Source organism: Lontra canadensis, unplaced genomic scaffold (genome assembly GCF_010015895.1).
Source record: "Lontra canadensis isolate GAN:19392208 unplaced genomic scaffold, GSC_riverotter_1.0 scaffold84, whole genome shotgun sequence".
Taxonomy (NCBI): domain Eukaryota; kingdom Metazoa; phylum Chordata; class Mammalia; order Carnivora; family Mustelidae; genus Lontra; species Lontra canadensis.
Window position 1 is genome coordinate 357,600 of NW_022631078.1, and position 9,768 is coordinate 367,367.

The following is a 9,768-nucleotide window of genomic DNA, read 5'->3' on the forward strand; positions in this document are numbered from 1 at the left end:
TTCACTACAGAGAACAGACAGGGTCACCAGAAGGGAGGTGGGTGGGTGGACGGGGAAAACAGAGAATGAGGACTGAAGAGTACACACACCATGATGAAATCAAGTAACACAAAATGATACAAAAACGAAGAGCTTTCCAGACAAAAGCTGAGGGGCTCCGTCCCCAGCACACTCACAGCATAAGAGACGCTGAAGGAAGTGCTTCAGGATGAAGGAAAATTAGCCCATATAGAAAACTAATCTTCAAAAAGGACAGAACAGCTTCCCAAGTCATCTAAAGGGCTGGTATTACCAAAACCAATGACATCATGTGAAAAGAAAGTCGTAGCTCTCTTACGAATACGCATAAAGAAAACCTCAACAAAATACTAGCCAACCAAATCCAGCCACCTATAAAAAGCATTACACACCACACCAAGGGAACTTAACCTAAGACTGAAAAATTACTTTAAACACCTGAAAATCACTTAATACAGCACACCATACGGACAGGACAAAGGACAGAAATCAAATAATCTCAACAGACGCAGGAACGACATTTGACAAAATCCAACACTCTTTCATAATTAGAAAAGGAAAACCATTCCACAAAATAGGACCAGAAAGCAACATCCTCAACCCCTGAAGGCCCACTATCACCACTTCCATTCAACATTGTATTAGAGGTTCCAGCCAGTACAATAAAGCAAGAAAAGGAAATAAAAAGCATTAGAACTGGAAAAGAAAGTAAAACTGTCTTCCTTCAAGATGATATGATTATATAGGAAGAAAAATCTGAAGGAATATATAAACCCAGTATGAAAACTGAGAAATGAATTGAGCAAAGTTGCAGGATACATAAATCAGCAAATAACTTTATTAACAGCAAATAACTTTAAAAAGTAGAAAATGGGGGGCAACTGGGTGACTAACCCAGTCAGTTGAGTGTCTGCCTTTGGCTCAGGTCATGATCACAGGTCCTGGGATCGAGCCCCGTGTCGGGATCCCTGCTCAGCATGAAGTCTGCTTCTCCCTCTCCCTTTGCCCCTCCCTCTCCCATACTCTGTTTCTCTCTCAAATAAGTTAAAAAAAAAAAAATTTTTTTTTAAGTAAAAAATAGAAAATGGGGCACCTGGCTGGCTCAGTCAATGGAGTTTGTGACTCTTGATCTCAGGACTGTGGATCTGAGCCCCCACGCTGGGTGTAGAGATTATTTACAAATAAACAAATAAAATACTCTAAGTAAATGTTTTAAATAACCAAAAATATCAAATACCTACAAATATACTGAATGAAAAAAGTGTATCTGTAAAATACTGCTGAGGAAAATGCAAGGAGATTTACATAAATGGAAATATACCATCTGTACAAATCAGAAGACTATGTTACTACTTCAATTCTAACACTGATGTACAGAATCAATGTAATCCCAACCAAACTTCTAACAAAAACTTCTGTACATATTGAAGAGCTTATTCGAAAGCTGGCAATACAATTTTGTAGAAGAATAAAGGTGGAGGACTTACACTACCTCATCTCAAGACTTACTATTAAATTACAGTAATTAAGAGTGTGATGTTGGCATAGGATAGAAAAATACACCAACAAAACGTAACAAAAAGCCCAGAAATAAGCCTGCACACGTATGTTTAATTTATAACAAAGGCTCCCCAAAAAAGCTCGGATGATTTTGTAAACCATATGGGGGCTGAGGGAATTACCCTGATTTCACCTCACATTAAAAAATAATGAGGGGCACCTGGGTGGCTCAGTGGGTTAAGGCACCTGCCTTCGACTCGGGTCACGATCTCAGGGTCCTGGGATCGAGCCCCACATCAGGCTCTCTGCTCAGCGGGGAGCCTGCTTCCCCCTCTCTCTGCCTGCCTCTCTGTCTGCTTGTGATCTCTGTCAAATGAATAAATAAAATCTTTTAAAAAATAATAGTAATAATGAAAGATGGATCATTCAGAAAGATCAGTATTTGCTTGGAGATGGAAAGCCAGGAAAGGGTGGGACTGAGGGCTCCCAAAATGGTATGAGGAAATGTGGGGCATGGTAGACATGTTCACTACACTGTGCTGATGATTTCACAGGTGTATACAGAAGTCAAAACTTACCAAATTACATGTTAAACATGTGTGGTTTATTGTATAGCAACTGAATCTCAATAAAGATGTTAAAAAGAAAAAGGTAAATCAAATCAAAATACAAAACCACCCACTATACAACTTTTACAGGAGTGTGTGACTGGTTCAGTCAGTGGAATGTGTGACTCTTGATCTGGGGCTTGCAAATTCAAGCCCCATGTTGGGTGTAAAAATTACTTAAAAATAAAATCTTAAAAAAAATTTTTTTTTTACCAAAAAAATAAAAAAGGGGGAAGTGCCTGGGCAGCACAGTTGGTTAAGTGTCCGACTTTTAGTGTCAGCTCAGGTCCTGATCTCAGGGTTGTGAGATGGAGCCCCATACCAGCCTCTGTGCTCAGCGCTGAGTCCGCTTGGGACTCTTTCTCCCTCTCCCTGCTCCTCCCACTTGTGCGCTTACGCGCTCTCTCTCTCCCAAATACATAAGTTTTTTTAAAAAGAAAAAGAGGGGCACCTGGATGGCTCAGTTGTTCAAGTGTCTGCCTTCAGCTCAGGTTGATCGAGCCCCATGTCAGGTTCTCTGCTTCTCCCTCTGCCTGCAGCTCCCCCCGCGTGAGTGCTCGCACTCTCAAATAAATAAAACCTTAACAAGAAAAAGTGTTTTCACAGCACTGGTACACGTAAAACTGTTAGGACACATAATAAACATTAAAAAAAAAAATACAGGGGTGCCTGGGTGGCTCAATGGTTAAAGCCTCTGCCTTCGGCTCAGGCCATGATCTCAGGGTCCTGGGATCGAGTCCCGCATCGGGCTCTGCTCAGCAGGGAGCCTGCCTCCTCCTCCTGTGTCTCTCTGCCTGCCTCTCTGCCTACTTGTGATCTGTCTGTCAAATAAAAAAAAAAAAAATAGTGACACTGACAGGACACCTGGCTAGCTCAGCTAGAGAAACACGCAATTCTCAATCTTGGAGTTGTATCTGAGCCCCATACTGGGTGTAGAGATTATTTAAAAAATAATCAGAGGTGCCTGGGTGACTCAATCATTAAGCATCTGCTTTTGGCTCAGATCACAATCCCAGGGTCCTGGGATCGAGGCCCACATAGGGCTCCCCGCTCAGTGGGAAGCCTGCTTCTCCTCCCACTTCCCTCTGCCTGGATTCCCTGTCTGTCTGTCAAATAAATAAAATCTTTTTTTTATTTTATTTATTTATCTGACAGAGATCACAAGTAGGCAGAGAGGCAGGCAGAAGGAGGGGGGAAAGCAGGCTCCCCGTGGAGCAAAGAGCCCAATGCGGGGCTCGATCCCAGGACCCTGGGACCATGACCCGAGCAAAAGGCAGAGGCTTTAACTCACTGAGCCACCCAGGCGACCCAAAATAAATAAAATATTTAATAATAAATTTTAAAAATATATATATTGATGAGGTTTTTTTTACTTCACCCAACTTAAAATTTTCTGTTCATCAAAAGACACCATTAAGGGGCGCCTGGGTGGCTCAGTGGGTTGAGGCCTCTGCCTTCGGCTCGGGTCATGATCCCAGGGTCCTGGGATCGAGCCCCGCGTGGGGCTCTCTGCTCAGCAGGGGGCCTGCTTCCTCCTCTCTCTCTGCCTGCCTCTCTGCCTACTTGTGATCTCTCTCTGTCAGATACATAAATAAAATCTTTATAAAAAAAAAAAAAAAAAGACACCATTAAGAGGACGCCTGGGTGGGGTGCTTGGGTTCCCCTCCCCTGCTGCTTCCCTCTCTGCCTACTTGTGATCTCTCTCTGTCAAATAAACAAATAAAATCTCTAAAAAAAAAATCCAGAGAAGCGATACCTGGCTGGTTCAGTCAGTACAGCATATGACCCATGATCTTGGGATCACGAATTCAAGCCCCATGTTGTATGCAGAGATTACTTTTTTTTTTAAAGATTTTATTTAGGGGCACCTGGGTGGTTCAGGGGGTTAAGCCTCTGCCTTTGGCTCGGGTCATGATCTCAGGGTCCTGGGATCAAGCCCCGCATCAGGCTCTCTGCTCTGCAGGGAGCCTGCTTCCTCCTCTCTCTCTCTCTCTGCCTGCCTCTCTGCTTACTTGTGATCTCTCTCTGCCAAATAAATAAATAAAATCTTAAAAAAAAAAAATTTTATTTATTTATTTGACAGAGAAAGATCACATGCAGGCAGAGCGGCAGGCAGAGAGAGAGAGAGGAGGAAGCAGAGAGCCCGCCGCAGGGCTCGACCCCAGGACCCTGGGATCATGACCTGAGCTGAAGGCAGAGGCTCAACCCACTGAGCCACCCAGATGCCCCGTATGCAGAAATTACTTTTTAAGAAGTAAATAAAATCAGGACACCTGGGCAGCTCATTTGGTTAAGTGTCTGCCTTTGGCTTGGGTCTGATTCCACTGTCCTGGGATCAGGCCCCACCTCGGGCTCTCTGCTCAGCAGGGAGACTGCTTCGCCCTCTGCCCCCAACCCCCAACTCATACTTGCGTTCTCTCCGAAATAAATAAAATCTTGGGGAAAAAAAAAGTAAATAAAATTAAAAAGAAAAATAGACAAACCATAAAATATTTAAAAATTTACTCCTTACACAGAAACACACACACACAGTCATAAAGGACTCGTAATCAGCACATATATATTTTAACTCCTAAATGAACAATAAACAATCTGGGGCATCTGGGTGGCTGTCTGTTGGCCCTTGGGACTCCTGGGTTTCAGCTTGGGTCTCAGGGTCACAGGATCAGCCCGCAACGGACTCTGCAGTCAGAACAAGTCTGCTTAAGGCTCTCTCACTCCCTCTCCCTCCGCTCCTCCCCCCCACAGCATGCTCTCTAAATAAATAAAAATCTTTAAAACACAAACAATCCAATCAAGGGTGGATTAAAAACCTGACACTTCACAAGAAAAAGATAAGGGGCCAATTAGCATATAAAAAGTTGTCCACCAAGGGGCACCTGTGTAGCTCAGCAGTTAAGCATCGGCCTCTTGATTTCTGCTCAGGTCAGCTCAGGTCATGATCTTGAGGTCATGAGCTCAAGCCCCATGTCAGGCTCAGGCTCAGCTTGGAGTCTGCTTGGCCCTCTCCCTCCTTCTCTGCCCGTCCCTCCAATGCACTTGGGAAGCATGCACACGTTCTCTTACTTTCTAAAATAAAATAAAATCTTAAAAAAGCGTTCACCAAAAATAAAACAGTTGTTCACTGTCATTCATCAGAAAAATGCAAATTAAACCACAATGAGATATCACTATCACCTGAATAATAAAATTAAAAAGACTGACAATACCAAGGGCTGGTGTGGGTATGGAAAAACTGGAACTCTCATACAGTACTGGTGGGAATGTAAAGTGGTACCAGTTTGGAAAATGGTTTGGCAGTTTCTAGAAAAGTTAAACATATATCTCTACTATGAACCAGCAATTCCACTCCTAAATATTTACCCAAAAGAAATACCACATATCCACAAGATTTGCATAAGAATCTTGACTTTAGTCGTAACATCCAAAAAAGTGACAGCAACCCAATATCAATACGAAAAGAAATAAATATTTTCATGCAAATTAATACTACTCAAAAAGCAAAAAATACAGATACAAGCATTTTTTTTTAAAGATTTTGTTTATTTATTTGAGAGAGCATACCAGCAGGGGGAAGGGCAAAGGGAGAGGGATAAGCAGATTTCCCACTAAGGGGGGAACCTGATGTGGGGCTCGACCCCAGGATCCCGAGACCATGACCTGAGCTGAAGGGAGATGCCTAACCAACTGAGCCACCAGACACAAGCATCTAAATCAATAAACCTCAAAGGGCACCTGACTAGCTCAGTCAGTGGAGTGTGGAACTCCTCATCACAGACTCAATCTCTGTTGGACACAGACATTCCTTAAAAAGTAAGCAAGCAAGTAAATAAATATATAAATAAATAAATGTCAAGAGCATTACACAAAAGACAAGAGACAAAAGAGCATACACTTTATGATTTCATTTATATGAAGTCAAAGGACCTGCAAAATTAATCTGTAATGACAGAAATCAGAACAATGGTTGCTTGATTTGGAGGTTGGTTGCAGTAACTCACGGGACACAAGGAAACTATTAGGAATGATAGAAATGTTCTGTATCTTGACATGAGTGATGGAGACACTGGTGTATACATTTGTCAAAATTCAGCAAACAGGGGCGCCTGGGTGGCTCAGTGGGTTAAGCCTCTGCCTTCAGCTCAGGTCATGATCCCAGGGTCCTGGGATCGAGCCCCGAGGGGGGCTCTCTGCTCCGCAGGGAGCCTGCCTCCACCTCTCTCTCTGCCTGCCTCTCTGCCTACTTGTGATCTCTGTCAAATAAATAAATAAATAAAAATCTTAAAAAAAAAAATTCAGCAAACATATTTAAGATCTGCACATTTCACTGGGTGCAAAATATTCTTCAATAATTTTTAGTGGAGTATTTTTTTTAAGATTTTATTTATTTGAGAGAGAGCAGAAAGAGAGCACAAGCCGTGGGGGCAGGCAGAGGGAGAAGGAGAAGCAGAGCCCTGCTGAGCAGGAAGCCCAACTCAGGGCTCAATCCCAAAACCTGGGATCACGACTTGAGCGGAAGGCAGATGCTTAACTGACTGAGCCACCCAGGAACCTTGTATTAATTTTAAAGAAATGAAAGGCTAAAGAAATAAAGAAATAAAAGACACTGTGTGTTAAGATATTGCTGTACCCAGATTTGACAGGATTCCCAAAAAGTGAATGGCTGAGGATGCTTAGGAATGGGGTGCGAATGTGACTGGCTTCACGACGCCTGCTTGGAGTCGCCCGACTTTCATTCGGAGCTCAGACTTCCCGCACAGGAGGCACCCACAGGAGGCGAGAGTGAAAGGCACAAGCTCTAGAGTGTGACCAGCTGAGTTGAGTCCTGGGTCTCCCATGGATTTACTGTGATCTTGGACACTTTCCTTAACTTGTGCCTCAGCGTCTTCACATAAATAGGAATAGGAACATCGGCAGTAACTGTGTCGTTAAGTGGTTTTAACCCGCCGAGCCACCCAGGCGCCCCCCCCTTTTTTTAAAGATTTTTTACTTATTTATTTGACAGGCAGATCACAAGTAGGCAGCGTCATTAAGTTGTTTTAAGAAGTAAATGTTTAGGAGATGGACAGAAGGGGGCGGGGAAAAATGTAAATGCTTACTGGTTTAGATGTCAAAATACAAAATTTAGATCTGCTTTTCACTCTCTGGTTCATAGAAAATTCTGCACAAGTCATGTACCCCCCTTTCGTCAAAATGTCTGTTACATCTCACAAGGATATAACCATAGAAAAAGGTAAAGCACTTTGTTTAAAAAAAGAATTCAGTAAGATGATGTATGTGATGCACTTTAAAAAGGGCCTGCGCTTCTTTTTCTAAATAAAGCTTTATTGGAACACACACGTGTGCACACAGAAATGCTGGGTACGTCATCAGCTACCATTCTAATGCAAAAACAGAACAGTTTTGAAAGTTAGCCTTTTTCCTTAACCGGAAGGAAAAGGAAGGGGAGGAGCTTTCGTCAGCCGTCGGAGATGTGACTCCTGAGTCAAGCATCGATTTGCTGTACACCTGTTTTCTCATCTGTAAAATGGGTGGTAACCGTCCCATACCCCAGAGGTCCCGCAAGCACTAAGTAGCTCATACAAAGCATTCCGGGCGGCAGCACACAATAAAGGCCAGATGTTGCGCTGCGCCCTTACCCAGACTTTAAACACTACCGCGTGCTGCGGTCCTGTTCACCCGCACCCCGAGCTCCCCCGAGGGCTTCAGATTCTTCTGCCCGACGGCTTCCTGCTTGACCCTTGGATGTGTCAGACGTCTCCCGCCTCCCCGAGCCAAAGGAAAACCTCACTTTCCACCTCCAACCCAGAATGACACCCTGCTCCTGCCAGCACCCCACCCTGCTTCCCCAGCTCAGTAAACGGTGCCACAGTGCACCCATCTGTGCCACCAAGAACCCCAGACAGCACCCTGAGCCCTCCCCACCACACCTGCTTCCCAGCCGTCCGCACAGGCCACCACTCTGCCTGCAAACATCTAAGCTGACCGGCAAGGTCTGAACACAACCGCACCACCCAACACCCCACCTCTCCCTCCGCGGCAAGGCCAAGAGCCCACCCTGGCCACGCGCTCGGATCATCTGGGCTCCTGGAGAAGCTCCACCACCGGGCCATTGCACGTGCGGTCCTCCCGGCCTGGGAGGCCCTGCCCGCCCCCCCAGCTCTTCTCACCGCTCCGGAGCCTGGCTGACAGGAGTCAGAAAGGCCCAAATGCAACAGGAACTAGAAAGCAAGGAACGTGAGGAAGAGGTAAGAGCTGAGTGTCGGGGAGGCCACAGGAGCAGGTGACAGCAGGCTGAGAAGGCCACAGGGACAAGGCCGGTGGGCAGAGTGACAGGGGGAAGGGCTGCAGGAAGAGGCAGGGACCGCTGGGGAGTGACGGAGCGGGGGAGCTGGGGTGACAGCGGCAGGCTCAGAACAGGCAGTAACAAGGGGGTGGACAACGCCAACAGGCTGCAAGGACACCAAGCGGCAGGCTGGGGGTGCGGGAGGCGACCGCGACAGGTCAGGGCCTATGAGGGGCACGAGGGAAGGCAGCGCTGATGGGGCGGGAGGAAGACACGGGGAAGGCCGGGGAAGGGAAGCTGCGCGCGCCACAGACAGAGGGGCAGCAGCAGAGAGCGGCCAGGGCAGGGACGAGCGTGGACACTGGGGAGGGAGAGTCCCGCCGCAACAGGTAGAGAGGGTAGCGCCGGCGGGCGCGCGCGGCCCAGTGGTCAGGGTCCCTCCCTGGCGGGAGAAGGGCGGGAGCCGTGCGGAGGCCCCGGCCGTGGCAGGTGAGGAGGGCACTTGGGGGTCAGGGCCGGGAGGGCACCCCCGCCCGGGGCGGAGACGGACACTGCCTCGGGGACGGGGAGGAGCAGGCCGGGGGGAGGGGAGGGGGGGGGGGGACACCGTGCGGGGGTGGACACCGTGCGGGGACACTGACGAGGGGCACCGCTGAGGGGGGCAGTGTGGTGGAGGACACCGACGGGGGACACACGGACGGGGCGGACAGACACGGGCGCACCCACAGCGGGGCGGTCACGACGGGGCGGTCACGACGGAGCAGCGACGGGCGCGGCCGGAGCGGAGGGCCCGGCTGGGAAGAGCCGCGGCGGGCGGCCGCACTCACCTGCCCCGCGGGCCGGGCGTCGCGGCGGCTCCTCGGAGGCCCGGGTGGAGGCCAGGGCGCGGGCGGAGGCGAAGCCCGGGCGACCTGGGGCTAGCCGCACGCACATGGGCCCGGCAGGGCGCGGCGCCCACGGACACGGCGCCCACGGACACGGCGCGGGCCGGCCGGCGGCTCGGGACCGGCTCTGGCCGCGGGCGGCGCTGGGGTCGCTCCAAAATGGCGGCGGCAGCGGGAGCGCGCGCGCACGCCGGGGGCGGTGTCTGGCGCGAGGGCGCGCGCCGGGGCGGGGCCGAGCCGGGGGCGGGGCGGGGCGGAGCCGGGAGGCGGGGCCGTGCGGGGCAGCGAGCCTGCGTGGTCGCGGCCCGCGCGGGGCAGCCCTTGCGCGGCGGCGGCGGGAGCGCGGTGCGGTGGCGTGCGGCCCGCTCCTGTCCCTCGCTGCTCTGAGGCACGACCGCGTTTCTAAGCGAGCTTAACAAACTTGCTCTGGGGTTGGGCCACGGCAGTTGCAGAGCCAGCCCTCCCGAGACCC

The 9,768-nt window shown here is 49.1% G+C and overlaps 1 protein-coding gene across 7 annotated transcripts in view; it reads right to left on the minus strand.

Annotated features, from left to right (window-relative positions):
* The window catches only part of PPP6R2 (protein phosphatase 6 regulatory subunit 2), an 81,936-nt gene extending 72,492 nt beyond the window's left edge, over positions 1–9,444 (minus strand). For 4 of the 7 annotated variants that reach the window (XM_032882696.1, XM_032882694.1, XM_032882691.1 and 1 more), the window contains exon 1: positions 9,240–9,443. The gene's annotated coding sequence lies outside the window, so the exon portion shown is untranslated. Of the gene's footprint in view, positions 1–9,239 lie in introns of all 7 variants that reach the window. The other 3 variants (XM_032882695.1, XM_032882692.1, XM_032882697.1) reach the window with 2 other exon arrangements.
* Between the last annotated feature and the right edge of the window lie 324 nt (positions 9,445–9,768).